The 26,569-nt window shown below is 31.7% G+C and overlaps 2 pseudogenes; one reads left to right on the top strand and one right to left on the bottom strand.

Annotated features, from left to right (window-relative positions):
- Positions 1-329: 329 nt before the first annotated feature.
- On the bottom strand, positions 330-12,807 carry LOC143615296 (replication protein A 70 kDa DNA-binding subunit B-like; annotated as a pseudogene).
- Positions 12,808-16,133: 3,326 nt separating this feature from the next.
- On the top strand, positions 16,134-19,630 carry LOC143615298 (CBL-interacting protein kinase 5-like; annotated as a pseudogene).
- Positions 19,631-26,569: the final 6,939 nt, after the last annotated feature.

The raw sequence follows: 26,569 nt of genomic DNA, 5'->3' as shown, positions 1-26,569 counted from the left end.
CAAGATCTGATAATAGTTCTTAAACAACAGAGATAATTAAAAAGACTTCAAAATAACATAGAAGAACATTAAAAACATAAACATAAACACTTCATTTTTCGAGCTTGAGGATTAGCAGGGCAGGCTTGCCATCAGAAACAGGTTTGGTGGTAGATATATCCCCAAGTTCAACAACATCGTAAATGTTCATCAAATTTTTCTTGAAAGTTGGATTTTTAGATTTCCTCTTAAAGTTGCAGTGTCACAAACATCAGGCTTCTCAATTTGTTTGTCATTACTTTGTTTTCCAGCTGGAGTAATGACATTATCATCCATAATTTCAACAACAACCTATAAATTTATAAAATAAGCTTGTAAGTAAATGTTGCATTTTCTATTAATAAATTGAAATTTTAAAGTTAAATTGATGGTAATTACCATTGGTTTGAGAGCTTGGCTTGAGTCAATACCACCAAGATTATCAACCTAATATGTATTTACAAACAAAGAATGAAGTTCAAATATTTAAAATTATATTTATATAAGGTTGAAAAAATATGTAATACTATAAAGAATTGACATAATTTTAACTATATAAAGGTCATCCATTGGGGTTCAGTGTGTCTTGAGATTGACTATCATCCAAACAGTTGGTCAAACATGCGGAGTCATCAACCTTTAATTGGAAAAAATTACCATCATAGTTTGTTGGTGAAAAAATGTATGTTGAATATATTTTTATGTAAATGTATTACCTCATAATTGTTTGACTTTTTTTTAAGCTCAAAGATAATATCAGCATCATCAATGACTTTGGAAACACCAAAACCCAGAAGTTGTTTTTCTGATTAAACTCGGTAATATCAATCCGAAATGCAAACTTTTTCCCCACAAGAATATCGAACTCATCAGGATACAAAGCTTTATCACCACCCTGTTTTAAGTAACATTTACAACAATATTAACATCAAATAGTTATTAAAATTAAAAATATAAGCCAGAAAAATTATAAAGTAATAATGGTATCTTACAGCAGCATGTTTGTCAACTAAAGCTTTAGCAGAAGTGTTGAGAATTTTCGAAGCTTCTCTGTCAAAAACTGTCAAAGAAACACTTCCCGTGGAATCCTGAATCACCAATGGGAGTTTCAGCCTGCATAAATAATAAATCATGTAACATACTATGATTATAAGAAAAATATGATGATAAAATTTAAATATAATATTACCTTTCAACAACTTCAATAACAGTATTATTGCAACTCTCTGTTTTACATTCAAAAACATCTTCTTGATCAACCAAAACACCCACAGTATGTTCATCACTATCACACTTTTTTGTAACCTTCTTGTGACAAGTTTTACAAGCAAAATAATACCAGGGCAATTTTTCTTGTATCATCCGAACAGTACCAACAATAACCACAGACTTCACCTATATTTATGTTAACTCTATTATAACATAACATAAATATTAAATATTAAAAAAATCAAATAAAGTTTACCTCATTCAAAGTTATCTCAGCTATCTTAACAAATTCGCTCCTTACAACATATTCATCATAGAGGGATAAAAACATTCCAGATAACCTAGATGATTGGGTGGAACATGATGAACCAGCAGAGTTTTGAAGGAGGCTGATAAAAAATGAAAAATTTAGTGAGTAAAATAAAAAATATGCAAAATCATATTATATTGTAATATGAAACTTTAATAATAAATGTATAAAACCTGTTTTGAATTGAAGTAATTTTAACAATGTCAGAATTCACAAATAGCTTTGAAACATTAAAACAGTTGTTTACATAACCGAAACGACCAAAGTACTTCAATGTGCCAAACTGGAGTACAACAACAATAACACCAATTTCATTTCTGTTTTGCCAGTGCTCTAAAACAGAATCAGCATAAGAATCTGTAACATCCCGAAATTTCAAGATAATATTAATTATATTACTTAATAATAGAGGGAAAGTTTACTCGGGTTATCTGGAAATAAATAATAGAATAGGAGTTGGTATGGGTCGGGCTAGCGTTGGGTAATGGACGTGGGTTATGGATTTGGATTAATAGAGATGGGTTAAATGAGAATGGGCCTTAGGTCCATGGGATTTCAGGGATATAAATATCCCCTAAACCCCAAAATATCTTCATTTTCACCAAACTCCCTAACACCCCAAAACACACACACACCACACACATACCGCCTCCGGCCTGCCGAGCCAAGGGAAGAGTCGGGCAGGTCCGAGAGAGAGAGATTAGTGTACTAGCAAGTAAACGAGATCCAAACAAGCTCAAAAAGGTATGATTCTTGATCTTTAAAGTTTAAAGATCCAAGCTTTTTAGTGTATAAGCGACCGAAAATGGTCGGGAAGCGTAGTGGGTGATATTGAACCATAGCAAAGGTGTTAAAAACGCTCAAAATGCTGGAAAGAAACCGAACAGCGGCTGTCTGGGTAACTTCGCCTGCATCTGGGCAACTTCTTCTTCAACACGATGAACTTCGCCTGCAAGCTAAGTTCGCCTGATGAACTTCGCCTGCAAGCTAAGTTCACCTAATGGCAAATTCGCTGTAAAGTTAAGTTCGCCTTACTGGTAACTTCGCCTGAGGCCAAGTTCGCCTGATGACAACTTCGCCTGAAGCCAAGTTCGCCTGATGGCAACTTCGCTGTAAAGCTAAGTTCGCCTAGCTGGTAACTTCGCCTACAGCTAAGTTCGCCTAAGGTTAACTTCGCCTAGAGCTAAGTTTGATTAGAAAATAAATTAAAAAGCGATAAGTTAAGTAAGCTACTACTAGGCCACCAGATTAGATCAGGCGAGTATTGATACGTGTAACTTGTACAGTCAGCCGAGCTCAGATAGATAAGGGATTTACAGCTATCAGAAAAAGAAGCAGAATTCAGGTGAGTTTCTAGCCCCATTTATGTGTTACGTTTTCGGGGCTGTGTGCATACTCAATATGTTTGTTAATACACTTATCCTAAGAGATAAGTGTATGCCTTATATGGATAATGTGAAAGGTAAGAATGATTGCTTGATGGTACGTGAACGATCTTCGGATATTGCACGTACTGTCAGGTTGCAGCGCTAAGAATAAGGTAAGTATGTTACGTATGTTTATGTGTATGAACATGATAGAGATAATAGAAGAAAGAAATGATAACGTATGGTTGTATGGTTACGAAGAGGGTACCGAGCCCTAGTAATACTCGAGGAATGTAGGGCGTAATGCTCTTTATAACGTAAGATATGAAAGTAAGATAATACAAAAGAAAGTATGAACGAAAGGATATAATTTTATGTGTATGCCGTGTATGGTATATGTGATCGATACGATTGATTGCTTGACGGTACGTGAACGATCTTCGGATATTGCACGTATCGTCAAGGGAAGTGACTAGCTCCTTACATGGATATTAAATAATAAAGTATAGTGTTCCTTTTATGGAAGGTATAGTGTTCCTTTTATGGAAGGTATAGTGTTCCTTTTATGGATAGTAAAGTGTCCCTTCTATGGATAGTATAGTGTTCCTCCTATGGAAATTATATATGGTAGGGTAATGGTAATGGTTCTTTTAATAGATATTACGTGACGATCCTCCTATGGATATTTATACAAGGTTAAGGTAGTAATATGTGTCTTCGGATACGGGAAGTAATATATGGGAATAGATTATATGTTGCCTGATTAACTAGAACTCACTCAGCGTAGCTGACTTTTAGTATGCACGCAGGTGAGCCGATTACAGAGCTAGCAAGAGGATGACGCATGGCATGGATTGAACGGCTGGCATCTGAAGAAAGATGTAAAGATGTTTTAAATATAAAGTTTTGTGTTATGGTATCAAAGAAAAGATTTAATGTTTTGTAACAAATGATTGATGTTTTATATTCCGCGAAAAGTTATAATAAGCTCTGAATTGAAGGACTGTGTTTATGAGTAAATCCGACGTTAAAGTAGGGCTACCGGGTTCGGGGCCTTACAGAATCCCACAAAAAAAGGTAAATTGAATTCATCCTTGCAAAACAGAATTAAAAATAATATTTCAACAAAAGTGGTTACAAACTAAATTTATAATTATAAAATATTAAGACTGAATACATACTCAAGATCTTGAAGAATGACATTCACTTTCTTTGTGTCTTTACCCTTGATGTCTTGAATTTCTTCAGATCTTTAACATCAGCAACAAAACCAATAACATCTGGAAAAATAATTTATGGATTTAAATATAAAAAGTTAAAGTACAGAGAAATAAAATAATTGTACAATATAAAATCTGTTTGCCTAAAGCTTGATTATCAGGAACGGTTTTTTCAATGATATCCTTAAAATCTGTGAAACATAATCCATATACTGGACTAGAAAAATCAAAACATGGGAACACATCACTGTCCACAAAAATACCAAGTTTGTTTTGGTTGTTCACATATTTGTACTTTGAGTCATTCAAACCAATCATAGGCTTCACAATGTAATAACAGTCTACAAAAGTAAAATTAAAGAAGTGTAAATAAGATTTAATCAAAAAATGATTTAGTGATTTTAAAGAAACTAAAAGCATAATCTAAAAAAAATAAAAAATCAACATATGATATTAATTGTGCAAAGTAAAAGTAATATTAAGTATAAAAAGAGGATAATATTATAAAGAAGCTGATTCATTAATAATATCTATAATTATTTATTAATTTTAATAATAAATAAAAAAAGTTGGAACACAAAATAGGTTATACTCTTTTGAATAAAAATGGAAAACTACAAAATACAAATAACTTTAATTCACATACAATTTGACAAATATTCTTAAAATTACTTAAAGATACATACTAATTTTATAACATATGTTCAAATATAATACAAATACAATGAAGAAAAAAATAGAGTGTAAACAATTATTAAAAAAATTAGTATAAACAATCAAGAGAATTATAGTAAATGTTATCAATATTTACTACAAAATTATAATACAATGTAACATCCCGAAATTTCAAGATAATATTAATTATATTACTTAATAATAGAGGGAAAGTTTACTCGGGTTATCAGGAAATAAATAAAAGAATAGGAGTTGGTAGGGGTCGGGCTAGTGTCGTGTAATGGATGTGGGTTATGGACTTGGATTAATAGAGATGGGTTAAATGAGAATGGGCCTTAGGTCCATGGGATTTCAGGGATATAAATATCCCCTAAACCCAAAATATATTTCATTTTTCACCAAACTCCCTAACACACACACACCACACACTAACTTCGCCGGAACCGGGCCGAGCCAAGGGAAGAATCGGGCAGGTCCAAGAGAAAAGATTAGTGTGCTAGCAGGTTAACGAGATCCAACAAGCTCAAAGGTATGATTCTTGATCTTTGAAGTTTAAAGATCCAAGCTTCTTTTTAGTGTATAAGCGACCGAAAATGGTCGGGAAGCGTAGTGGGTGAGATTGAACCATAGCAAGGGTGTTAAAATCGCTCAAAATGCTGGAAAGAAACCGAACAGCGGCTGTCTGGGCAACTTCGCCTTCAACGCGACGAACTTCGCCTGCAAGCTAAGTTCGCCTGATGAACTTCGCCTGCAAGCTAAGTTCGCCTGATGGCAACTTCGCTGTAAAGTTAAGTTCGCCTGATGATAACTTCGCCTGAAGCCAAGTTCGACTAAGGTTTAACTTCGCCTGAAGCTAAGTTCGCCTGAGGTTTAACTTCGCCTAAAGCCAAGTTCGCCTAAGGTTTAACTTCGCCTAAAGTTAAGTTCGTTTAGAAAATAAATTAAAAAAAACCTAATGGAAAATGTGTTAAGACAGTTAATGGAAATAAAATTTTTCCAAGCTGACCTGGCAGCTCGACCCCAGCCAGGGGCTCTGCCCCTTGGACCCTGCTAGGGGCTGCCGCCCTTAGACCCCGCTGCCATGGGCGCTGCCCCCGGACCCCCGTTCGTTGTGGGTAGTAGTTAAGACTGGAAAGGTGATATGAGTAGTGATAGTTGTTTGATACGTGTACTTGTTATACAGTCAGCCGTGCACAGCTGAAGAAAGGGATTACGATTAACGATGAACGTAACCGTGTTCAGGTGAGTTTCTAGCCCCATTCCTTGTTATGTTTTCGGGGCTGTGTGCATACTCGATGTGTTGTTAATACATTTATCCTAAGTGATAAGTGTATGTCATATGTGATATGTGTGATAGATATGAATGATTGTTTGTCGGTACGCGAACGATCTTCGGATATTGCGCGTACTGTCAGGTTAAAAATAAAGGTACGAATATTATATATCGAAGATGTATGAATATTTCAAATGAATACTTGTCGGGGCGTGAACGATCTTCGGATATTGCACGTAACGACAAGGGGTATGGTTGTTAAATGAATGAGGTAAAGAATGCCTAGAGTATTCTTATGTTATAATGTAAGTATGTGTATATAGGTACACGAATGGCATGTGAGTTCTACGTTCGACATAGTAAGTTAGGATGGCAAATCCCTCTAGCTTCTGTCGGACATAGACTCGGCTGGTGATGGCGTAGTTAAGGACTGCGAGCCTTATACGTGAAGTAGATGATATAGGTAAACGTAGATAAGGACTGCGAACCTTATACGTAATGTAGATAGGCGTCAGCATAGGAAAGGACTGTGAACCTTATACGTGCTGTATTTTGTAGCATAGGGGAGGACTGCGAACCTCGTACGTGCTATGAATTAGGTTGCAACATAGGGAAGGACTGCGAACCTTGTACGTGTTGTGGATGTATTTCAGCATAGGAAAGGACTGTGAACCTTATACGTGCTGATTTTGTAGCATAGGGGAGGACTGCGAACCTCGTACGTGCTATGAATTAGGTTGCAACATAGGGAAGGACTGCGAACCTTGTACGTGTTGTGGATGTATTTCAGCATAGGAAAGGACTGTGAACCTTATACGTGCTGATTTTGTAGCATAGGGGAGGACTGCGAACCTCGTACGTGCTATGAATTAGGTTGCAACATAGGGAAGGACTGCGAACCTTGTACGTGTTGTGGATGTACTATGGTATAGGGAAGGACCGCGATCCTTGTACGTACCATAAATTGTGAACATAGGTAAGGACTGCGAACCTTGTACGTGTTCACGACCTTGAGTACAGGTATAGACGGTGAACTATGAACGTACTCTCGGTAGACTGAGGTTAGTGATTGTAGATATGTATGTATGTATGGTAGCAAGTATGTATGTAGAACAGAAGGGTAACTAGCGAAGTATGGATATGTATCTACAGATATGTATGTATGTGTATGTACTGTATGGCGTTCGATTAACTAGAACTCACTCAGCGTAGCTGACTTTTAGTATGCACGCAGGTGAACTGATTATAGAGTTAGCATGAGGATGACACACGGCATGGATTGAACGGCTGGCATCTGAAGAAAGAAGTAAAGATGCTTTAAATATAAAGTTTTGTGTTATGGTATCAAAGAAAAGATTTAATGTTTTGTAACAAATGATTGATGTTTTATATTCCGCGAAAAGTTTTAATAAACTCTGATTTGAAGAACTGTGTTTACGAGTAAATCCGACGCTAAAGTAGGGTCACCGGGTTCGGGGCCTTACATACAAATTCTAAACTAATATAATAACAAATAAGAAATCAACATATGATAACAACTGTGCAAAGTAAAAATAATATTGTTGACTATAAAAATAAAAGAATAGTAAAAATAACCGGATTCATGAAGAAGACTTTCAAATTTGGGAAACCATCTTCTAGGAACATTAGCTTGCATTGTGGTGCCCTATAAGTAAAAAGTATAGGTCAAAAAGATATGAAAAATAAAACAACATAATTTAAAAGAAAACGTATAAATTAAATGGATTAAGATATACATGTTCATCCACAACAATCATTTCAATTGAGTAAAACTGATCTGGATTATTATACAAAGGCTGCTTCAATAAACGGATTACACGAACTTTGACAGTGTAATCACGACGAGCCAAATCCAAATCCTTCAAATAAGTGATGTTTTTGTACCAAAATAATATGCAAAAAACAAATTTATTAATTATAAGCTGATATAAATAAAGAATACATTACAACATAAAGTATTAGAATATACCCGTGCTCCATGACTTCACAAGAAAGATACAATACAGAAATTAAAGACAAGTGGGAGGTGAGCGTGCAAAATTGTGAGCATGTGAGGGAGTATTTATGGAGGAAAAACAACAATCTATTTCAGGCTATATGAAAAATAGAAGGCAAATCTTCTTTTTTAATTTGATAAATTGTTAACTAAATTGGGAAAGATTTTCTCTAAAGAGAACTTTATTAAGACTAAACAAATATAAGTTTGTACCAACTTTTACATAAACCAATACATAAAACGGTTAAAAACAGAATGCATCAAAGTTTAAGTTTAGTTAAAAATATAAACTACAGTTTATAATTTTCAAAATATAATTATTACAAATCTGTGATTATAAAGTTTCAGATTAAAAATTTATAATTTTCAAAATATAAACTATTGTCCCAAATATATAGTTTAAGTATTGAGTATTTTTCTTACAATTTTAAAAAATTTAAATTTAATATTCATTATATATGAAAAGTTTATCAACATATTTAAGTAAGGTCAAGATTAACTTTCTAAAAACAATACATTAAAACGGATAAAAACAGAAAGCATGAAAATATCCAATGAATATTGACAATGTTTTGAAAAGACAAATCAATTAAAAAGTAAAAGTTTATTTCAAAATCTAAAATATGGTTTGTAATTTTTAAAATTTAATTATTGTTAATCCGTGAATGTAAATAAATAACAACAAATATATACTTTTAAACGAAATTGGAAAATGTACATGAGAATTTAATTAGCCAGATTCTTGATTGGAATTTTAAACAGGGTCAATGGGTGATAAATTATATGTTTTATTTCTTATAACATAGAAAAAAACAAAATTACAAATCTGTGTATAGAAATTATTGTCCCACATATATAGTTTTAAAGGTAAATGGAAAATGTATATGAAAACTGAGTTATCGAGGTTGTTGATTGTAATTTTAAACGGTGTGAATGCTGATTTATTTCTGTTTTATTTATTATAGCCTTATTTTTTTTCATTGTTAGTTAATATCTAAAATTAGTTGAAATATATATTGAGTATTATTCTTACATTTTTGAAAATTTAAATATAATATATAATATTCATTATATATGAAAAGTTTATAAACATATTTAAGTAAGGTCAAGATTAACTTTCTAAATATTTGCAACTTTTAAATAAAGCAATACATTAAAATGGATAAAAACAGAAAACATGAAAATATCCAATGAATATTGACAATGTTTTGAAAAGACAAATCAATTGAAAAGTAAAATTTTATTTCAAAATCTAAAATATAGTTTATAATTTTTGAATTTTAATTATTGTTAATCTGTGAATGTAAATAAATAACAACAAATATATACTTTTAAACGAAAATGGAAAATGTACATGAGAATTTAATTAGCCAGATTCTTTGATTGGAATTTTAAACAGTGTCAATGGGTGATAATTTATCTGTTTTATTTCTTATAATATAAAAAAAATCAACATTTTATTGCTATATAATCTCTATAAGTAGTTGAAATAGTTGAAATCAACATTTCATTGCTATTTATCTTATGTTTTTAGTTTCTTATAGTGTAAATGTTATGTTTTTCTTTCACCTACAAACTTTATAAGTAGTCCAACTAATTTTGACACATTTTAATCTCTAATATTCTTTCACCTACAATCTATTTTAAGCTATAAGAAACATGGCAGAAAAATATTCTTTCTTGGTTAGAGACATTGGTTTCTAAATTGATCAACATTTGAAAACTTTTGAAAAAGATGTCTTCTAATAGTGTTTTATAGATTGAGTGAATATAAAGATCCTAAGTTTTTTAAAGTTGAAATAAAACAATACATAAAAACGGAAAAAAACATAATGCATTTAAATATCCAACGAATATATCCATTTTTTTGAAAAGAAAAAAAATACTTTTAAAGTGTAAATATCTATATTGGGATTTGAAAATGTCTTATTCAATATCGTAGTTTAGTTTCTTATAGTGTAAATGTTATATTTTTCTTTCACCTATAACCTGAATAAGTGGTCCAATATCTATTTTGTCACATTTGAATGTTCTAATATACTTTCACCTACAATCTATTTTAAGATATAAGAAACATGACAGAAAAATATTGTTTCTTGGTTAGAGAAATTGGTTTCTAAATTTGGAAACATTTTTGGAAAGATGTGAAAAAGATGTCTTTTAATAGTGTTTATAGATTGAGTGAATATAAAGATCCTAAATTATTCAAAAGTTAGTCGAACACATTCTAACAATCTTGAAATGGTCAACTTGTCCTCATAGTTGGAAAAATATGGAAATTGTGTATAAGTTGTTCAGATATTTAGGTAAAGCGTCATACATATTTTGTAACTGTTTTTAAAGTTGATATACAACAATACATAAAAAACAAAACAAACATAATGTATTAAGGTTTGAAAAAAGAAAATTAAAATTCATTAGAAAGACTGAACAACTGACATAAGTATACTTTTTTTGAAAATGAAAGTTTAATTTTCTATAATATAATTTTGTTTGAAATGAAAAGTCCAACTTTCAAAAGTAGATCAACTTTTTAAAAGTTGAATTTTGTAAAGATCTCCCTTTTTGAAAGTTGGATTTTTTAATATATTTTAGTTTGAAATGAAAAGTTGATGAAAAGTAGATCTGCTTTTTTTAAAGTTGAGAGATAATCATATCTTTTGGTTTAAAATGAAAAGTTAATCAAAAGTATATCTACCTTTTTTAAAGTTGAAAGAAAATAAAACATTAAAAAGATAACAAAAAGATTGTATCGAGCTTTGTAAAGATTTGTAAAGAATATTGACGGTTTTTTGAAAAGAGTGAACACTTTAAAAATGGTTTTATAAGTCAAAATAAAATTTTTTATTTTTAAAATATATGATATGTAAATATTTGATTACAGATTATAATAACAACAAACATAGACTTTTTAAACTCAAATTGAAAACATATAACATAATTTACTTAGTCTGAATGTTGCTTGGAATATCAAATACTCAAAATGTTGACAATTTTCGGACTTTTTTCATATAGTGTTTTCTAGTTTGAAAATAAATTTATAAACCTACTTAGGTAGGGAAAATATTAACTTTCTACTGTGATGAATTTTAAAATATGTCAGTCTTATAAAATATATAGTTTTTTTTCTTATATTCTAAATAGTTCATTGTTTTCTTTAACTTATAATCTCTATATGTAGTACAAAAAAACAATAACCTTTTTAAACAATAAATGTTGATCTAAATATTTAGCATTTAAATAAAATTCATCACAAAAGGATAAAACCAAAAATAATAACCTTTTTAAACAATATTATAAGTTTTTGAAAATTATAAATTAGAAATATTGCATATATAACAATGATAATATAATTCTTAATTCTTAAATAATAACCTTTTTAAGTAATCAATGTTTATCTAAATATTTAGAATTTCAAGAAAATACATCATAAAAAGGAAAAGACCAAAAATAATAACCTTTTGAAACACTACTAAAATTTATTGTAAATTTAAAATATTGCATATATAAAAAAGTATTCTTTTTTTATAAAACTATTAAAAATTAAAATCAATTTGTTAATTCCAAAAAATAATTATCATTCAAGAACATTTAGATGAAAAACATCATATACATCATAATAGGATACAACAAAAAAATAATAACCTTTTTAAACAATAAATTTTGATCTAAATATTTAGCATTTAAAAATAATTCATCATAAAAAGGATAAAAGCAAAATGAATAACCTTTTTAAACAATATTATAACTTTTAGGAAATTAGAAATTATAAATATTCCATATATAAAAATGAGAATACAATTCCTAATTCTTAAATAATAACCTTTTTAAAAAATAAATGTTGATGTAAATATTTACATCATAAAAGGAAAAATTATAGTTTTTCAAGCGTATTATTTTATGCTTTTGTTTTCAAAATATGTAATATGTAATTAATTTATTCTAAATAAAATATTATCAATTAAACTAAACAAATACATACTTTTAAAGAGAAATGTAAAATTGAGTATACCTTCACACCATAAATCATATGAGAACGAAATTTCTTAATGTGATTCTTGCTTGAAGAAACATACTGTAATCTGTAAACATATGGAAATCAGATTTTGTTTAAAATAAGTAACTAATATAATAAATTTAACTTTCATAGCACATCTATGAAGAAGATAACTTACTGTTTGAAGAAATTGAATTAAACAACATGATATTGAAGTCCAACAATCCAGAATGCAGCTAGGTTAATTTGTACTTGCAAAACATTGAAAACAAATTTGGAAATTAATTTGAATTAATAAATATGTAAAATAAAATTTTAAATTACTAAATTATATATAGAGATTTAAACAGCAAAACAGTACCTGTTCATCGTCATCGTAAATCTTCAATGTTGAGAATACGCCTAAAAAGTATGGTACAAAAAATGCAAGCCAAAATGATCAATTAAATAAATCTAACTCTTATTTTTCAAAATATAAAGAATTAAATTAATTATAAATTCAACTACACATACCTTGCAAAAACATAATATTGATTCCAGCAAAGCCGATGTGTACCTGGAACACAAAATACAAAAATGTTAAAAGTAAAACAGAAGTGAGAAATATAGAAAATGGAAAATTAAAAAATTAAATTAATATTTTATTTGAACAGGATAACAGTACCTCTTTATGTTCATCTTCATCTTCACTGTTGAACATATGAATCTGAATAGATAACATAGAATTATTTATTAATGAAAAATAAATTCACAGTTAATTAACATGACTTAAGTACACAATATGAGGCAAATTAATAAAACCTAACATAAAAAAATTAATTGCGCTCACCTTCAACAAAGACGATTTACGGAGGCTTTAGATGAACTGATCGTAAAAATTTCCCCTAAATATTAAAGAGATAATAAATTATTTAAAGGATTAGAACATAAGAACAAAATATTTAGAGAAAATAAGAAATATATAAACACATTAAAAGTCACCTTGAACAGTGAGGTTTCACGGCGGCAGATAGCAAAAAACGAGAATTAATGAACACAACAACAACTGAAGTACTTGATTTGTCACAAGATCTGAAATATAGTGAAGATCACCAGATCCGAAATATAGTGAATATCTGAAGATCCAGTGTGGAGAAGAGATGTTTGTGGATCTGAAGATCTGAAATATAGTGAATATCATAAGATCCTTTATGGAGAATAGATGTTTGTAGATCTGGTGTGGAGAAGAGAGAAACATTGAAACGGTTGAGTGAATGAATGAAGGAGAGAGAAGAAGAAAAGAGATAGGGTTATGGTTTTGAATGACGGAGAGAGAAGAAGAAAACCCGGTTCAAAGAAAGAGGCGATGTGGAAGCGTAGTTTTTGAACACAATATCAAAATGGTTGTGGGGCTGACACGTGTCCCAATTGAATATGGTGGTGACACGTGTCAGAACCTGTTTTCTTTTATTATATATAGAGATACAATTAGAAAACATAACCACTATGACTTACTTGTCAATATTGATCCCTCAAGTTCACCGACTTGTAACTTGGAGTCTGAAATTACTTCCAACATATATAGTATAAATGCAAATACGAAATTTCTTACAATTTCTACGTAAAAGTGATAATTTTTATATACGCAACGCACCTCCCTTATCATATGGATTGATTAACAAATAAATGTTAAAACTTATGATCCAATATATTTATTCCTCGTAAATTTCTTAAACATCATAAAAAACCTATATAATTGATCCAATCTAGAAAAATAAAGAATTAAATAGATCGGAAATTACGGGAGAAATTGAAAGAGTGAAGAACACACTAGTGAGTAGTGACTGACATGACATGTACTCTTTTTGTACCGTTTATGTTCATGTTTTCTGTACCCCTTTAACCCTTGGATTCGTAGGTGGGCGCCTGCCTTATATTTTTAGTAATTTTAATTACAAGAATTAAGAGGCAACGTTTTATTTTATATTAAAAGGCGGCCGACTTGCATGTTTTCTATTGTTTGTTTTAAAGAATATTCGATCCGACCCGGGCCCAGTTTATCAAAATTCTTTTTGATTTAATGATAAAAATAGGCCATGTACGTAAGTGAATATCCAAAAATAAAATAAATAAACAAAAGTTAAAGATCAGATTCTATACTAATACTTTTAGACTCGGTTTTTCAAACCATAAACGGTGCAAGTTGGCATAGAAATTGTTGTGTTAATTCGTTTTTTTTTGTAATTGGTTTGATTTGATTTGGTTGTAGTGTGTTTTTATTTTACACTTGAGCTTAAATGTTTGGATTTGAAACACTTGATATAAAAATAATGAATTTGATTTTAAAACCGGTCTGAAGTTTTTGTTAACTACGTGCACCTATTAATGAAATTTAATCATTAACTTTTGTACCAAAATAATGAATTTGAGCAATAAACTCAAAAATAAACATTTGGACAAGTCTAATGCAATTCGGTTTTATGGGGTGGCTCGCTTCAGTTTTGATGTGAGACATTATTAGACTCTTTGTTGTGGGTGTCTTGGGGGCGATTTAAGGGCAATATTGGGGAGGAACACAGCTGAGGGAGATATAGGGGGGCGATTTGGGGTGGGTGGGGGGGGGGGTTGCTGAGGGTGAGATGCGCCATCCAACTTCTCTCTCTCTCTCCCACACACACACACATACACACGTATATATATATGTATATATAATGGAACAACAAACAATAGCGGTACGTTATGGAGAGAGGCTTCGAAGCCCTGTTTCCTATATGACGATGATGTAAAAAGGTTATGTTGCCTCTCCATAGAAGAACAGAGAACACCTTAAAAGCAAATAGCAATTTTTGGTTTTTAAGAATAAACATATCCGAATATTCGTTTGTAGGTTGGATAGGTTTTTTCGGTTACCGTTAATCAGATCTTTCTTATCCTTATCTCGACTGTGTCAACCGGAGGATTTATTTGTTGAACAATATACAAAAATCCATATCTTCCACCCATTTTATTACACCTTTTATGTAATATAATTTTGTGTACTTTTTAATTAAATTTATAGCAATTTGGTTTGAAATGACAAAAAAAACGCAACGAAAATCTTCAATGTGGGACATGCATAGATGATGATACATCAAACCCATTTTCAAGATTTTGGATGAGGCTTGATTCGGTAGGGCCAAATTTGAAGGACTGATGGTCATGACTCATGGATTAGCACATATAGAGTTACCGTTGACATATTTATTTATACTTTTTTTTATACGTAACTAAAACAGGCAAAACAATTTTGTATGACTATTTATGTTAATGCCATAATTTTTCCATTACATATCACTTGTCTCTAAACAATCCCTTATACTGTGTTCCCGAGTTAACTTATTGATGGAAAAGAAATAAAATGGGAAGAAAGAAAAATTTCTTTTCTTTTCTCTTATTTAATTGAACTCAGGAATAGAGCAGTAGTTACCTTGAAATGAATCTTTATTATCCGTAAACCATTTTTAGTAAGATACAAGATAAGAAGCGTAAGATAAAATACCCACAATGGCATTGTTCGGGATGGTCTTCAAGATAGATTTACCACACGAGGCATATTTGGGCAGTATTATATCAGGCATGGTGGTGTTACAGCTGGTGATGATACCTCGTTCTATCTGTTACTTGTTACTTCCACTCTGTCTCCATAACATTGTGCAAAAGTGTTTTATGCAATTATGTCACAAGCTATTAAAGTCAAGTTTGGAACAATCTTTGAACTCCTCAAATACAACAATAAATCGATAAATCATGTATCACTCATAATTCCTCCATTTATGTGCTATTCCTATATACAAATTCTTAAACCACATGTTACTCAATTTCCATAATTAGTAATCTAATTCAATTACATAATCAAGTATTTGACCCATAGAGTTCCTTTTGTTTGATGTATCATGATCATGTGCATGCATATATAATTTCTAACTTCTTGCAAAAATCTCCTTGGTTGAATGCCCATGAATTCCTTTAGGTTTTCTGTCATGTTTTCTGTTCTTAATTTAAGGTTTTAATAAAAGAACAAAAAGAAAGATGGAAAACAAAAAAGGAAACATTTTGATGCAACGATATGAGCTCGGAAAGTTGCTTGGACATGGCACATTTGCGAAGGTCTATCACGCGCGAAACCTTAAAACAAACCAAAGTGTCGCGGTCAAGATTATTGACAAAGGTAAGGTCATGGAGGCAGGGTTGATGAATCAAATCAAACGCGAGATTTCTGTTATGAGGCTTGTGAAACACCCGAATGTGGTCCGGCTTTATGAGGTGATGGCAAACAAAACCAGTATTTACTTCGCGATGGAATACATTAAGGGGGTGAGCTTTTTGATAAGGTTGCAAAAGGTAGGCTAAAAGAGGATGCTGCTAGAAAATACTTTCAATAGTTAATATCAGCCGTTGATTTTTGTCATAGTCGCGGTGTTTGTCATCGTGATCTCAAGCCTGAGAATCTCCTCATCGACGAATCAGGAAAACTTAAAGTCTCGGATTTTGGTTTGAGCGCGGTGTCTGAGTCCAGGAGGCAAGATGGTCTTTTGCATACAATGTGTGGGACACCGGCTTATGTGGCACCCGAAGTTATCAACACAAAAGGGTACGATGGTGTAAAGGCGGATATTTGGTCTTGTGGAGTCATCTTGTTTGTTCTGCTTGCGGCTTATCTTCCATTTTATGATGCAAATTTGATGAATATGTACAAAAAGATTAGCAAAGGCACGTTTAAGTGTCCGCAATGGTTCTCTCCGGAGGTCAAAGGCTTGATTTTTCGGATTCTTGATACAAACCCGAACACAAGAATCACAGCACCTGAGATTATGCAACACTCTTGGTTCAAAAAGGGTTTCAAGAAGATTAAAATCCCAAATGTAATCACCATGAAGAACTGTAAGGCCCCGTTACCGGTAGCCCTACTTTCGTGTTGGATTTACTCATAAACGCAATTCTAATATCAGAGTTAATTAAAACATTCGCGGAATATAAAAACTTTCGTAAAACATTTCATAGCAAAACACATCTTGTCTTAAAACAACATCTTGTCTTTCAAAATGAACAAAACATTAAACTTAAACGTCTTGAGTCTTCCGATGCCAGCCTCTTATTCAATGCCACGTGTCTCCTCAAGCGAGCTGCCTCATCCTACTCACCTGCGTGCATACTAAAAGTCAGCTACGCTGAGTGAGTTCTAGTTAATCATACATTATACAATACACATAAACTTATATTCTTTCATTCATACTTTCATACGTTCATACTTTCTTGCTTTCATACTTTCATACTTTCTTTTGTATTAACTTGCTTTCATATCTTACGTTATAAAGAGCATTACGCCCTACATTCCTCGAGTATTATTAGGGCTCGGTACCCTCCTTCCTCGAGTATTATTAGGGCTCGGTACCCTCTTTCCTCGAGTATTATTAGGGCCGGTACCCTCTTTCCTCGAATATTAGTAGGGTTCGGTTCCCTAGTTCTCGAATATTAGTAGGGTTCGATTCCCTCTTCGTTACCATACAACCATACATCATACCTCGAGTATTATTAGGGCCCGGTACCCTCTTCGTAACCATACAACCATACAACCATCTTTTCCTTCTTTTATTAACTTTATCACATTCATACACATAAGCGTACATATCATACTTACCTTACACATAGCGTTACAACCTGACAGTACGTGCAATATCCGAAGATCGTTCACGTACCATCAGGAAATCATTCATACATTTCACATTTTTCACATAAGGCATACACTTATCTCTTAGGATAAGCGTATTAACAAACATATTGAGTATGCACACAGCCCCAAAAACATAACACATAAATGGGGCTAGAAACTCACCTGAATCCTGTTACGCTCTCCGTTAATCGTTATTCCCTTCTTGAGCTGTGCACGGCTAACTGTATAATATTTACATGTATCAATTAACTACTACTACTCATGTTGTATTTCTATCTTTATATAACCTATAACGAACGGGGGTCCGGGGGCAGCGCCCCTGGCAGCGGGGTCTAGGGGCGGCAGCCCCTAGCAGGGTCCAAGGGGCAGAGCCCCTGGCTGGGGTCGAGCTGCCAGGTCAGCTTGGAAAAATTTTATTTACATTAACTGTCTTAACACATTTTCCATTAGGTTTTTAATTTATTTTCTAAGCGAACTTAACTTTATGCGAAGTTAAACCTTAAGCGAACTTAGCTTTAGGCGAAGTTATCAGTTAGGCGAACTTGGCCTTAGGCGAAGTTATCAGTTAGGCGAACTTGACCGTAGGCGAAGTTATCACTTAGGCGAACTTGGCCTTAGGCGAAGTTATCAATTAGGCGAACTTGGCATTAGGCGAAGTTATCAATTAGGCGAACTTGGCCTTAGGCGAAGTTACCAGTTATGCGAACTTGGCCGTAGGCGAAGTTAAGCTTTGAAGGCGAAGTTATGCTTTGAAGGCGAAGTTAAGCTTTTGCAGGCGAAGTTGTTCAGGTCAGCTACGGGTTTGGTTTTTATCAAGCATTTTGGCGATTTTAATACCCTTGTTATGGTTCGACATCACCCCCTACGTTCCCTAACCGTTTTCGTTCGTATATATATCCCGTATATACTATAAAGCTTGGACCTTTAAGGTAAAAACGTTCAATACTACGTAAACTTTAAAGGTCAAGAACATACCTTTTATACGTTCGGTGTGGTCGCGGTTTGCTTGGTTATCTCGTATATTGAAGATCTAATAATGGTCGGCTTGATTCTTGGTCTCGGATGTCTCTCTCTCTCTCTCTCTCGGCCGAATATGGTGTAGTGTATGTGTGTGTTTTTGAGTGTGTAGAGATTATGATGGAAATGAAATGAGGGTTCAGGGTTTTAGGTTGGTTTAGGGGGATATTTATATTCCCCAAGGCCCATGGACCTAAGGCCCATTATCCTTAACCCATCTTAATTAAATCCAAGTCCATGATCTTTTCCATATTAGACGTTAGTTAATATTATTAAACGCACGACACTTTAAAGCAACTTTCTTTATTTATTATTAGAATATTTAGGATGTTACAAGAACAAAGCAAAACAAGACATTGAGATCGATCTTGATCTCGATCTTGACCTTGATCTTGAAAGCACCAAACAATAATCCCAAATTCCAAGTGGAAGTAGTGTTAATAGTACTAATCTTGAAAAACTCAAGAAAGAAGAACCCGCTGAATTGAAGCCAACATCAATGAATGCATTTGATATCATATCAATGTCGGATGGATTAAACCTTTCGGGTTTGTTTGAGGACGAAGCTCCAAGCGAGAAACTAGAGTCCCGTTTCATGACGACTAAGCCAGCAGCCACAATCATGTCAAAGTTGGAAGAGGTAGCGGTGACGGAAGATTATAGGGTTTTGAAGAAGTTAGATGGGACACTGATTTTGCAAAGGAAAAAAGAAGGGAAAAATGGTAAGTTAGCCATAGACGCGGAGATATTCGAGTTTGCACCATCATTGCATATGGTTGAGGTGAAGTTGTTGTCTGGGGACACGGTAGAGTATCATAACTTTTGCGAAAAAATGTGAAAGCTAGATACAATCTTGATACCAAATGATGAAGGATGATGATCCATCATTTCATCACAAGGAATTATAATTCTTGATACACTTATATCACTAGATCAGTTAGTGTTTGTTTTGTATACATATGATCATTTTAAATGCCAGAAAATTTAACAACATTGTAACAAAAAACCGAAGACTCAAAAAACAATGCTAGAAACCGAAGCCCCCAACACAATCTTGAATCTTCACATCCATCTTCAAACAGACCCGAAAGACTAAAACCGGACGAAAACGAAATCAAATCAAACGTGTTTAAACCCACGGGTTTACCCAAGTTAACTGACCGCCTTTTCCCCTCGACTTCACTCTCGGATTCATACAATGACTGATCCGAACAATAATCAATAACATGATCTTTCACACTAAAAAAACCTTATCATCCTATAAATAAAATTTAATGTGCTTAAAACTTTTCTTAAACCACTAATATTCCATAATCTCGGGTATATGGTAATCCTTGTGGACCTTGTCCCTGGGTTCGTATCAAGCATCCGTTTCAACAACTGCGTTAACTCGTGCGATAACCATCTCGGTCGCCGAAACTCTCCTTTGTAAATATTTTTATTTTTTTTGTACGGCTAACGAACATAGAATGCCTAGTTACTCCGTACGGGGTGACCCAATGGCTAAAATCCACCGCTAGCTGGCCCAACCCAGCCGTACGGAGCCCCCTTAAGCGCCTCCAAGTTATCTCCAGTTTCAGGGAAAACTCACCCACCCGAAGGCCTACTGGTGTAGTGGTAGGGAGTTTGCAATGTGAGTTGATATAAATTTTAACCTTTTACGGTTTACATATTTTTCTTGTTTTATATGGATTTATTAGAAAATATGCTTAATCGCGTTAAAATTTTATTAAGGTCTAATTGATTGCATGTATAGTAAGGTTACATACTCTCCGGTGAAAATAATATTACACTTGAATATATTCTAGATATGATAATTATATAACTAGTCTAATAAGACCTGAAAATATTTGGTTTGGAGACCGGGAGAGCGATTATTATTAACATGCGGTGCATAACACTTTGGTGAAGACCTCCGGGCCCCGGGATTGAGACAATATAGCATGATATGTTAGTTTTTGTAAAATCAGTGATGGGTTTAGTCGTTTAGGATTTTGTATGTTTAGTAAAAACGGTTGTGAAATGGGCCGAATTAAAATAATCATATTTGATTGTAAGAAAGTTGAATTATTAAAAGTTATTAATAAAATCAAAAATTTTAAAACTTCTAAGTTTCGTAAATCTATAGCATAGAACTGAAAATCTTTAGCTTGTCTTGGGCTACAATGCTACATGTGTATATACTGTTCGGGCTTGTCTTTTGGTTTGGGCTGGCGGGACCATGGGTTTTGGCCTACCCCACACTCAAAAAAGGAAGTCGTATGGGTCCTATGGGAGATCCGATCATCAACACCGTTCATCATTTTACTTTAACGTTTAGTGTCGGTCCGACAAAAAAGTCCACACCATCACCAATATACAAAACTAGATATGTTAATCATCTTGTCATGTTTGGGGGTTGATTTCCCGCAAGTCTCTTAAATATCTAAATGTTCTGGGTTCGAGTCTCGGGTAAAAAAGAAATTAACCTTTCAAAAAAGGGGAAAAATCATATGACCATGTTGTATGTTTCTCATCTTTATTACACTAATGACTTATATGATGCTTGTATTCTAGGACGAGTCAACATTTAAAACAAGATTTATGGGTTTGCTTATCATCAATGTATCATGTTATAGACTTATAGAATAAACTAATTAAGTTCTTGTTAAAGGTATCATCACTAATAAAGCTATTGATGCTAGCAAATATAGTCATTAGTTGGTAGTTAATGTTGTGTGCGCTCATGACAAAATGTCGTGTGCGGGCCAGAGGTTTTAGTGTTTTACCAAAATCGGTTTTTAGACGGCGGGTTTCCCCCAAGATTGGTGGCGGCCCAGGTTACCAACGTTGTCTGTGATAATTGGCAATTAGCATGGGTGACCTTTTGGCAATTAGCACATGTGACTGGGTTTTTTGTTGGTCGTTAAAAAAAGTTTGTAGTTAGTAAGTATAACGTTAGTAATTGATATAGTTATTGAGTATGCATTAATTATCAGTAGGATAGTTAGTGCTGATGATAAGTTAGTAATGATGACATGTTAAATAGTGATGAAGATTGAAGAGTTCATACTAGTAGAGTATAACCGTTACTCCGTAAGTAAGAATAGTTTGATATCGAAGGAAGTAAGGTCACTATTAACGTTGCTAGAAAGACACTGATATTTTTCTGTTGGAAACAGTTGATATATAAGCAATGATGTGATAATTCATGGTGTGATTTACAACTCGTTTTCATTGTAACTTATTCATAATAGTTCATTAAGTTTAATGAGACATCGTTAATCGTTGATGATTAATTTGTGCTCATTGGCAGGTCTTAGTGCGGGCTAAGGCGGGTCGAGGCCCAGGCAGCTTTTTCGTTCAATAGTGTAGGTTTTTTTAAAAAAATAAAAATAAAATTTATATGTACGTATCAAGTTCGGCTCATCCAAACTGTTGTTTAAAATCCTCTGGCTCACTCATATTATGTGTTCAAGATCCGCCACTGTTTGTGTTATGTTAGAATTTTAAACTTTTGGTGTTAGAGATGAATCAGTTTCATTGACATACAAATAGATGATCACTATTCATGGGGTTTTCTAGGGACACCCACCGTTTTCCTAAAAAAAACCTCATATACGCTCCGTATAGGACTATACGGGGATCCTATACCCTCCCGTATATACGGGGCGTATATGGGGGGTATCTAAGTGTCCCTAGTAGGACCCTTATTCATTAGTATCAAAGTAATAATTAGCAATAAAATATACGTGTAATGTAAAATTTGTTGAGTTAAAATTAATCCATAATACATTTGAAAGAACTTAAATGAACAATTAATTATATTTATAATTTAACTTCACTCATTGATAGCATATCTGAAAATAGATATATAAAATGTTGATGGCTCATCTGTTTGAATAGAAACAACTCAGGAAATTATCATAAATAAATTATCACTACAATCCTCGGTTTGCTGTAAAACATCTGACTTGAACCGTACGGTTTGGTGGCAAATGCTTACGTTTGCGGTTGTGAAACACCTGAGAGTCTCAGACACTCACGTGTGCTTTGTGTTCGTTCAAATTATAGACGTTACTATTTCGTATATTACCAAGGGATTTTCTAACATGTGTTTTAAGGGCGCATGTAATAAATATTAATTATGGTAATATTCTTGTTAAAACTATATATTTATATTACTTATATTAATAAATTATATATAATATTACATTTTCTTCTTATAAATCTTGCCTTCATTAATAACTATTAGATATTTTTTTAATTACCTCTAAAATTACTATTTCATCTTCCACCGTTTTTTGTATTAATTGATATGCAAAGAATCTAACTATACTATTAAAGTAATAGGCTTTAAATCTATTTCCCCTCTTTCTATTGGTTGTTGATTAAACATTCTATGTATATCAATCACTTGTCTAATTTCCATCTTAATAAAATAAATCAAAAATATATTTAAATAAGATACAATAAATACTCTTTAATGATTCTCTTTCATATTTAACTTAATTTTAATCTTGAATCTTTTGTAATTATATTTCAAGTTAATAATTAAAATTCATAATTTTGACTCCGGCTAATTAAATTCATTTCGGGGAATTTCTATGCAATTAATGATATTTACGAAATTATCACTACTAAATTTTATAAAGTTTTATCAATTTATTTTATCACAGGTAAAATACTTATTTATTTTGGCGAGGTACTTACTATTTAACATTTCTCTTCAAATAATTATAAATATCATTAAGCAAACCTTTACGCCTTGTTCTTTAGTTTTTTAACCAAGGAAAGAAAATGAAAGGAGAGGGAAGGATAAGAAAGGGAAGGGAAGGGAATGAATTTTTTTTTAATTTGGTGTGTTCTTGAGTTGGAAGGAAATTAGAGGAAAGGAAAGGATAACTATGTTAAAAAATAGTTATCCTTAGTAATCATTCCATTTTTGGGAGGATAACTTATTGGGAAAATACATTAATTTAATCCTTCCTAACTTCTCCTACTCATTTCCTTTCCATCCTAAAAAAACTCAAGAACACCCATTTTTTAACTATCCTTAGTTTTCATTTCCTTTCTCTCCTTTAAAAAACTCAAGAACATGTTAGTAATAAAATAATAAAAACCATCCACAAATGTGAATTTCGTCATATATACCGTTATGAAAACTTAAATTTTAAACCTTTTAATAACCTAACCAAAGGAAATTATGTAATTATGGAATTTCTATATTCTAATTAATTATCTATATATATATATATATTAAAGCAATAGGCTTTAACTCAACTTCACATCTTCCTATTGGTTGTTTCCTAAACTTTCCATATATATCTACCACCTCTCTAATTTTAATTTGAATAAAATAAATCAAAATTAAATTAAAATAAGATACAATCAATTCTCTTTAATGATTCTCTTTAACTTTAATTTAATATTTAATTTAATAATGATTAACCAATTTATTTATTAATTAATTAATTATGATTTTTATTGTTTATGTTATTTTTATTATTATGTATCTAACTAATATACTTAATTAACCTAGAAACTCAAATCAATTTTCCTCTTTCACGCCTCCATTCTCATTGATGGTTCTATCATGTACCAACTATCACTTTCTTCAATTCATTTATCTGTCAAATTCACGGTCCACCATCGATGAAGGTGCTCACCATCAACATTACCTCAAGTCAGTTTAATCATCAGACTTCCTTCCAAGTTTAACTTATTTGAGATAATTAATTGATATTTCATCCATTGGATTCAATATAAAACAATCTAATATACAGAGATTACGGATTTAACTATACTATAATTGTGTGTAATTTGATATTTATGAAATATCAATTTCTGTAATCAATTTCTGTAAATTAGGGATAAATTTTCCATTTGATTAAGGAATTCTTTAATTACGGAATTTCTATATTTTAATAAATTATGATATATCATTTGATCATTTGATTAAGGTTTTGATTAAGCGTTCTTAAGGGTTACTATAAATACGGATTTTGACCGATTGACTAATTCAAAATTAGTCAATCAAAGATTTTAATATATGAGGCTGATTCTAATTTGAAATATATGTTAATTTATAATTATTATTACTACTTACCATATGTTATATCAATGACTCAATTTTTAAATTGTTGTTTATTATAATAAAATTGTGTTATTGTTAATACATAAAAAAAAAGAAATTACTTAGTTATTTTTACACAGCTTATATTAGTTACTTAATTATTCAAATGCTTATTAATTATATTATGTTGACTATTTTTATAAATTTCAACCATATGATTCACAATTTAAATATATCATAATTGATTATAATTTTAGATATTAGATATACGGTAATTGATAATCATTCAAGATATAAGGTAATTATTTAATTGATTGAATTGATGATTAATTATATTCATGTAAATAAAAAAAGTAGTAACTTATTTTTCCATATTAAAAAGTTAATTCTGTATGTTTAAATATAGTCTAGAATTAAAGATTTGAATTGAATTATTTTGTATTTAACAACATTACATTTTAGTAATTCAAAATTTGAAAATCCTTTAGTCCTCATTCCCTAATTTTCGTCCATGATTTAATGTAATTGAAGTTCCCTAATTTTATGTTTTTAATTAATTCCGTATATACATTCCTTCTTTATTCATTCCTCCCAAAATTCAATCATTTACTATGAACTATATATAAATACTTCACTTTCACACAAGAATTCTTACACTGTCACACCAAATTGAGCTAAAACGATTTTCTTGATTTCTAAGGTTTATATTTTTGTTGTTTATATCATTCAATTTTTTTCATTTTTTGGTTAAAAGTGTTATTTTTCAGAAATTAATGTTTTTTTTCCACCACCAGGAAGATGGAGCCAACAAACATCACTATGTTGAAACAATTGGATGTCCTTAACAGTGACTGTATCCTCAAGGTGCGTATTCTCAAACTTTGACGTCTGAAGGAAAATTCAAAGCACGGAGAAGATTGGTCCATCGAAATGATTGTTCAAGATGAAATGGTAGTTAGCCCAAACAATAATCAAAACATGTATATAAATTCCTAAAAAATTAGCCCGGGGATATTTATGTGTATAATTAGCCCAAACAATAATATAAGTCCGTGTATAATTTTTAGGGATTTATACCATCGAAATGACTGCATTTTGCCCGGAGAGGTTGATTTTTTTTAATACAGGTATTCAAATTTCGTCAACATTTCAACCAAAAAAATCAAAACTTGGTCACCATTTAATTAAATGTATACAAGTATGTTTTGTGATATTAAATTTCCCTTACATATTGTTATGAATTTAATTATTTATATCGTCACTAAATCTAAATCTAACTCGAATTGCATTTTGGCCTGCCTTGGAATATTGTAAGGTTAATTTATCCAACGATGTATATTGAAATAAGGTTTGTATTGTTTTGATTAGTGCTATTTTTATCATTCATAAGTATATATATATATGTGTGTGTGTGTGTGTGTGTTTTATTATCATAAATACATTTAGTTACGTTTATTTTGTGTCACCATTTTATAACCATAGTTCTCAAAGTTTTATGCCATTTTAATATTTTATAAACTTTAAAACTTTAAAGTGTAACTCAAATGTATATTTTGTAAATCAATGGTCAAACATTTCATAATGTAACATTAATACGATGAAACTTATTATTTTTAAAAGGATTTTCAATTTTAAATTTTAAACTTTTGAATTTTATTGGTCAAACATTCCATAAAGTCTAAATGTACCATAATTAAAAATGCATTATTACTAAAAATATAT

The sequence above is a fragment of the Bidens hawaiensis genome, unplaced genomic scaffold, assembly GCF_021521415.1.
Source record: "Bidens hawaiensis isolate Kalapana, Puna unplaced genomic scaffold, B.hawaiensis_p1.1 tig00042396_1, whole genome shotgun sequence".
NCBI lineage: Eukaryota > Viridiplantae > Streptophyta > Magnoliopsida > Asterales > Asteraceae > Bidens > Bidens hawaiensis.
This window is presented reverse-complemented; position numbering and strand designations above follow the sequence as displayed.